Consider the following 6,124-nt stretch of genomic DNA (forward strand, 5'->3'; position numbering starts at 1 on the left):
AGGAGCCTGGTGGGCTACAGTCCATGGGGTTTCAAGAATCAGACACGAATGAGTGAATAAAATACCAACAGTCTTCACTAACTGAAGAGCAGATAGTCCTTCTCTGGAGCACTAGAGACCTCAGTGTTATCCTAAGCATGTGATCTTTACATGGAAACCTTTAGATTTTTTCTGGGTCATTCTTCTCCAGCTGAGTATGCTTTGGAAATATAAAGCTGGAAATAAGCATGGTTATCTTAGAAAACATTGGTTTTATTCAAAGATTTATGAAAAGGGCTAGTAATTTAACTTGTAGGTAGCTGAAGCCATTTTTACTTCAAAAGAAGCATTGATATATTAAGGAGAAGAATACAAAATTTGCAAGCATTTTTAAAGGTTATACTGGGATTTTAAATATTTCAAATTTTAGATGGCACCTTTGTGTTGTGCCTGCAGGTTCCCTGAAGGCTGTATTAAATTTTCTAGGCCATGAACTCAATGGAAAACTTAACAGGATTATCTCAGGTGCTTCTTGATTAAAAAGTAATAATAATCTGGCTATTTGCATCTTGCATTCGTTATCCTAGTTTTTTTTTTTTTTTTTTTTAAGTAGCAAAACATTTTAATCCATTCGTTCTAAAAATAACAGAGACATTTTATATCGGGTGTAACCTACTCAAAAAGTCTTCTGCAGTTGAGAGAGTCAGACTGCAGATTACAGAACCAAACATTCAAGTTCAAGGTGCAGTTTGGGACAAGACCATCATGGGGGAGGTTTTCCTCCTTTCTGCTCATAAACCTAAGTTGTTAGCTTAAAAATAAAATCTCAGACAGAAGGAGAAAGCTTTCTCTCTATATAGCCTCTTTATTTAACATCTGTGTGTAATGTTTGAATGCAAAACAGATAATTAGAAAACCAACCTCCTAAGCAGGTACGAGGATCTGAGCTGGACTCCTGGGACTACAGACTGGTTTAGTTCTACTTCTACCAATACTGTGATGTGTGGTACTATGGTTCTTGTTTTAGTTACAAAAGGTATTAGGAATGAATGCCCACACACAATTAATAATAGCTTATCTAGCACATAACTCTGCAGTACAATACCAACAACAGGAGTATTTTAAAGCAGGGTGGGGAAGAAAGTAGACACTAATACAACTGAAGATTTCCTTTTTTCTTTCCCTTTTTTCTCAATGAGAATTCAGTTAAAAAATGAGGCTCCAGAATGCCCTTGCGGCCCTTTGGCCCGCAATACTCCTGGGGAGCCTCACAGGCTTTGGTGATGTATCCTTCTCAGATGATGAAATCATAGATTTTCTGGGTTTTGTTCATGTCTGTCTTGATGAGTGCTCTCGCCTGGGCCAGTTTCAAGCCCCTTTGCTTGTGACATTTGTTCAATAGAGCAGATGTGTATTCTAAATAGGCTCCTGGGACCAACCTCACCATCTAACAGAGCTCCTTTTCTTTTTCACTCAACTTCTCTGTGCCAGGGAGGCCGCTGAGTTTCAAGGGCAGTACACTTCATCTACCTGAATTCGAAGTCATTCGAACAGAAGGACTCAAGCCAGAGTCAACGTCAGCCTGCGGGCGGAGCCACTGCTGGCAGGCGCTGCTGTCTGATGCACTGGAGGACCTCGGAGCGCATTCTGTGTTTGAGGGGTTCCTCTTCTTGAGTCTTCTTGAGGTGATTGTAACTTCTGGCGCTACAAAAATTGATAACGCCTGCTGTCCTGTATTCCTGGAGCCTTTTGATTTCCCTTCCCTTTGGAGTTCAAATTCCAATGCCTGGCTTTCAATGAACTTGTCAGGCCCCACCGGCCCCACTGTCCTTGCAAATCACCTCATTTTTTGCATAAAGATCTTGGACTTCCTTGGGGTATCATCGTTCCATTAACTGAAACTTCCTAAGGTTGATTAATTCGTGATCTCAATTTTTTTTCATCTTTGTCCTCCTTCATCCTGGAATGATAGATGTCTACTACAGCCATCTTCAGAGCATGTAGAATGTCCCAGTCATCTTTGACAAAATCAATATCTCTCAAGTACTTCTCATAATTGTCAAACTGCTGTATGAAATCTGCTTGAGCTGGCATGTATCCTGCCATGTCCTGAGAAAACAAGGAGTTAAAAGTAGGTCGGGGAGGGTCGTCTGCAGAGTGAAATGGAACGGCAGTGTCAGCAGTTTTTGCCTCCTCTGCTTGCTTCAGGTTCAGCAGGGTAGATGTGAAGAGAGGGTTATTGAAGAAATGGTTCATATAGTGCTTCTCACACTCCTCCTTGGTCTTGGCGCACATCTGATTGGTTATATCCTACCAATTTCCAAAGCCACATTCCATCACAGCTTGTAAAAGGGCCATTTCTTCTTGAAAATCCAGCTAGGGTCAAGAAGAGGAAAATCTACATTTCATAAGTATAATCACTTTGATGTTTCTTGTACTCAAATCCTCAAGTGAAACACGGTAAGCAGAGGAAATAAGGAAATTGCACACTTGATATAAAGCTCCATGAGGTAGGTGGAGCAACCTTGGCAAGGTGGCTTATCAGAGGGATCATTGCTAAAGGAACCCAAACTGTCCATTCCCCAGTTGGCAAAACCTGTTGCTTTGATCTTCTTTAATCTGAGCTGCTTCAAGGAGATTTCAGAACCTCACTGCTTCCCTCTCCTCCGCCCATCCTAGTTGTAAGTAGATAAAGAGCTCTCTGTTTCTTCTCTGACAATGTCAACATTTTCTTTGTTTTCTTCTAGTGGTATGACCAAAAGGCTAGTGTGGGAGAATCCTAGAATCTGATTAGTTACTGTGGGCTACATGTGCAACTCAAGTAATTTTCCATTTCTAATTGGTAGCCCAGGAATTCACATTAGGAAAAACCCAACAGATGTTATAATTCCTCCCAGGGATCTAGTATACAAGTGCTTGCTAAGGATTTTAATGTTGTTTACTTTAAAGTTTCTTGTCTCTTTTCTTTGAGTACTCCTCCAGCAATCTATTAAGAAACTATATTTAAGTATATTTCCTTTATTTCTAAAATTTCCCAAAAACTATCTCCTAAATAGATCTTTGCATTAAAATTCTTATTTTTCTTCCATACTAGATTATAACCATGTGATTATAAGCCATAATTCCTCATTCTGATAAATTAGAGAAAAAAATTAAATAGTGTTACATTAAGCCCTGTAAAAGTTTTAAGTCTGAAAAGTGAAGTTAGAACATCTCATGTTATTAGGAGTATGTTTTATACACAGCAGGCTTCTCACATGGAACCATGGTAAAGAATCAGCCTGCCAGTGCAGGAGATGAGGGTTGATCCCTAGGTCAGAAATCCCACAGAGAAGGAGATGGCAACCCACTCCAGTATTCTTGCCTTGAAAATTCCCGTGGGAAAAGAAGCCTTCTGGGTTACAGTCCATGGGGTCGCAGAGTCAGACGTGACTTTTTTACTCTGAAACATGAGTTTTTTCACTCTCTTGTTTCACCCTCATCAAGAGGTAAGACCAGAAACTATAAAACTCTTAGAGGAAAATATAGACAGAACACTTGATGACATAAATTGAAGCAAGATCCTCTCTTACCCACCTTCTAGAGTAATGGAAATAAAAACAAAAGTAAACAAGTGGGATCTGATTAAACTTAAAAGCTTTTGCACAGCAAAGGAATCTATAAGCAAGGTGACAAGACAACCCTCAGAATGGGAGAAAATAAGAGCAAATGAAACAACTGACAAAGGATTAATTTCCAAAATATACAAGCAACTCATACAACTCAATACCAGAAAAACAAACAACCCAAAAAAGTGTGAAAAAGACCTAAACAGACATTTCTCCAAAGAAGACATACAGATGGCTAACAAACACATGAAAAGATGCTTAACACTGGTCATTCCTAGAGAAATGCAAACCCAAGCTACAATGAGATATCACCTCACACCGGTCAGAATGGCCATCATCAAAAAATCTACAAACAGTAAATGCTGGAGAGGGTGTGGAGAAAAGGGAACTATACAGCACTATGGAAGATGGTATGGAGATTCCTTAAAAAAACTAGGAATAAAACCACCATATGACCCAGCAATCTCACTTCTAGGCATATAACTTGAGGAAGACAAAATTGAAAAGACACATGTATCCCATTGTTCATTGCAGCACTGTTTACAATAGCTAGAACATGGAAGCAACCTAGATGTCCATCGACAGATGAATGGATAAAGAAGTTGTGGTACATACACACAATGGAATATTACTCAGCCATAAAAAGGAACGCCTTGGAGTCAGTTCTAATGAGGTGGACGAACCCAGAACCTATTATACAGAGTGAAGTAAGCCAGAAAGAGAAAGATAAATACCATATTCTAATGCATATATATGGAATCTAGAAAAATGGTACTGAAGAATTCACTGGAGGAACGGACATAAAGAATAGCATTGTGGACATGGGGAGAGGGAGGAGGGGCTGAGATGTACGGAAAGAGTAACATGGAAATTTACATTACCATATGCTAAACAGATAGCCAACGGGAATTTGCTGAACGACTAAGAAACTCAAACAGAGACTCTGTATCAACTAGAGGGGTGCAATGGGGAGGGAGATGGGAGGAAAGTTCAAAAGGGAGGGGATATATGTATATCTATGGCTGATTCAGGTTGAGGTTTGACACAAAACAAAATTCTGTAAAGCAATTATCCTTCAATTAAAAAATAAATTAAAAAAGAGGCTCTTTAGTTCCTCTTCACTTTGTGCCATTAAAGTGATATCATTTGCATATCTGAGGCTGTTGATATTTCTCCCAGAAATCTTGATTCTAGCTTGTGCTTCATCCAGCCTGGCATTTTTCATGATGTACTTACTCTGCATAGTAGTTAAATATGTAGGGTGATAATACACAGCATTACCAGCATATACACAGCATCTGACAAAACTGAAATGAAAAATTACTTAAAATGTACTTTCTTGCAGTATCCAGTACATATGATTTGTGAAGAAAAAGTTAAAATTAAAAAAATAGGGAAATTGAGTCTGAGGATGCAACCAAGCTAATCTTACACTGACCAAATTTTAAAAGGTAAATATAGGCTTAAACAAAATCAGACAGCAGCAGAGGTGTAGCTTCTTTATCTGTATATAAAGGTGGATTTTTCAAAATGCAAAGTGCATATGGAAACATAGTTTCTATATTGGATAATCATTTCACTGAGACCTTATATTCATTTGCCATTTGGTATCCAGTATCAACTCCTAAAAATTTAGGAGGGTTGTTTGTTCATAGGCTTGAATGAATAGCCAATTATCTTTGATGAAAAAAATTCAGTGTTCATGAGCGGATTAACACACTGGTGAAAAGTTCTTCAAAGTTTTTGTTGTTCGGTCACTAATTCTTGTCTCACCCTTTACCCATGAATGGCAGCACAGCAGGCTTCCCTGTCCTTCACTCTCTCCCTGAGTTTGCTCAAGCTCATGTCCATTGAGTTGGTGATGTCATCCAAAAGCTCATTCTGTCATCCCCTTCTCCCCCTGCCCTCAATCTTTCCCAGCATCAGGGTCTTTTCCAATGAGCCAGCTCTTTGCATCAAGTGGCCAAGGTATTGGAGCTTCAGCTTCAGCATCAGCCCTTCCAATGAATATTCAGATTTGTTCAGTTGCTAAGTTGTGTCTGACTCTTTGTGACCCCACGGACTGCAGCATGCCAGGCCTCCCTGTCCCTCACTATCTCCCAGAGTTTGCCCAAGTTCATGTCCATTGAATTGGTGATGCTATCCAACATTAGGGTTGATTTCCTTTAAAAGTTAATCTTCCAATATTTGTGAACCATTTTCCTTAAATTATCTTTTCTTTGGTTTAGTTTCTAGTCCTTATATGTGCATGTCATATTTTCTTAATTGACACATATTTATCTATGTGTTATTTAATTAACAGCTTCCAGTATTTAATCTCCATTGGTATGCTTTCTCTGGGCCTAATTGTTTAGACTTGGCTCACTTAATCAGAAAAATTGTCATTATTTTCTTGAAATTGTTGTGAGATTTAGGATTATTTTTGTAAGATGCTAACCAAGAAGTTGTTTTGATCCAGGAGTTCAAATAACTACTCAGTTGATAAGTCATGGATTAATGAGCTTTCCATACCCTTTCTTGTATATGTGCATGTGTAA

The 6,124-nt window shown here is 38.8% G+C and overlaps 1 pseudogene across 1 annotated transcript; it reads right to left on the reverse strand.

The window, feature by feature from the left end:
- Positions 1–1,129: 1,129 nt before the first annotated feature.
- Positions 1,130–3,621, reverse strand: LOC105001080 (annotated as a pseudogene). Its single transcript, XR_826817.1, has one exon. The product of XR_826817.1 is annotated as a transcriptional adapter 2-alpha pseudogene (transcript).
- Positions 3,622–6,124: the final 2,503 nt, after the last annotated feature.

The sequence above is a fragment of the Bison bison genome, unplaced genomic scaffold (genome assembly GCF_000754665.1).
Source record: "Bison bison bison isolate TAMUID 2011002044 unplaced genomic scaffold, Bison_UMD1.0 scf7180017864378, whole genome shotgun sequence".
Lineage (NCBI taxonomy): Eukaryota > Metazoa > Chordata > Mammalia > Artiodactyla > Bovidae > Bison > Bison bison.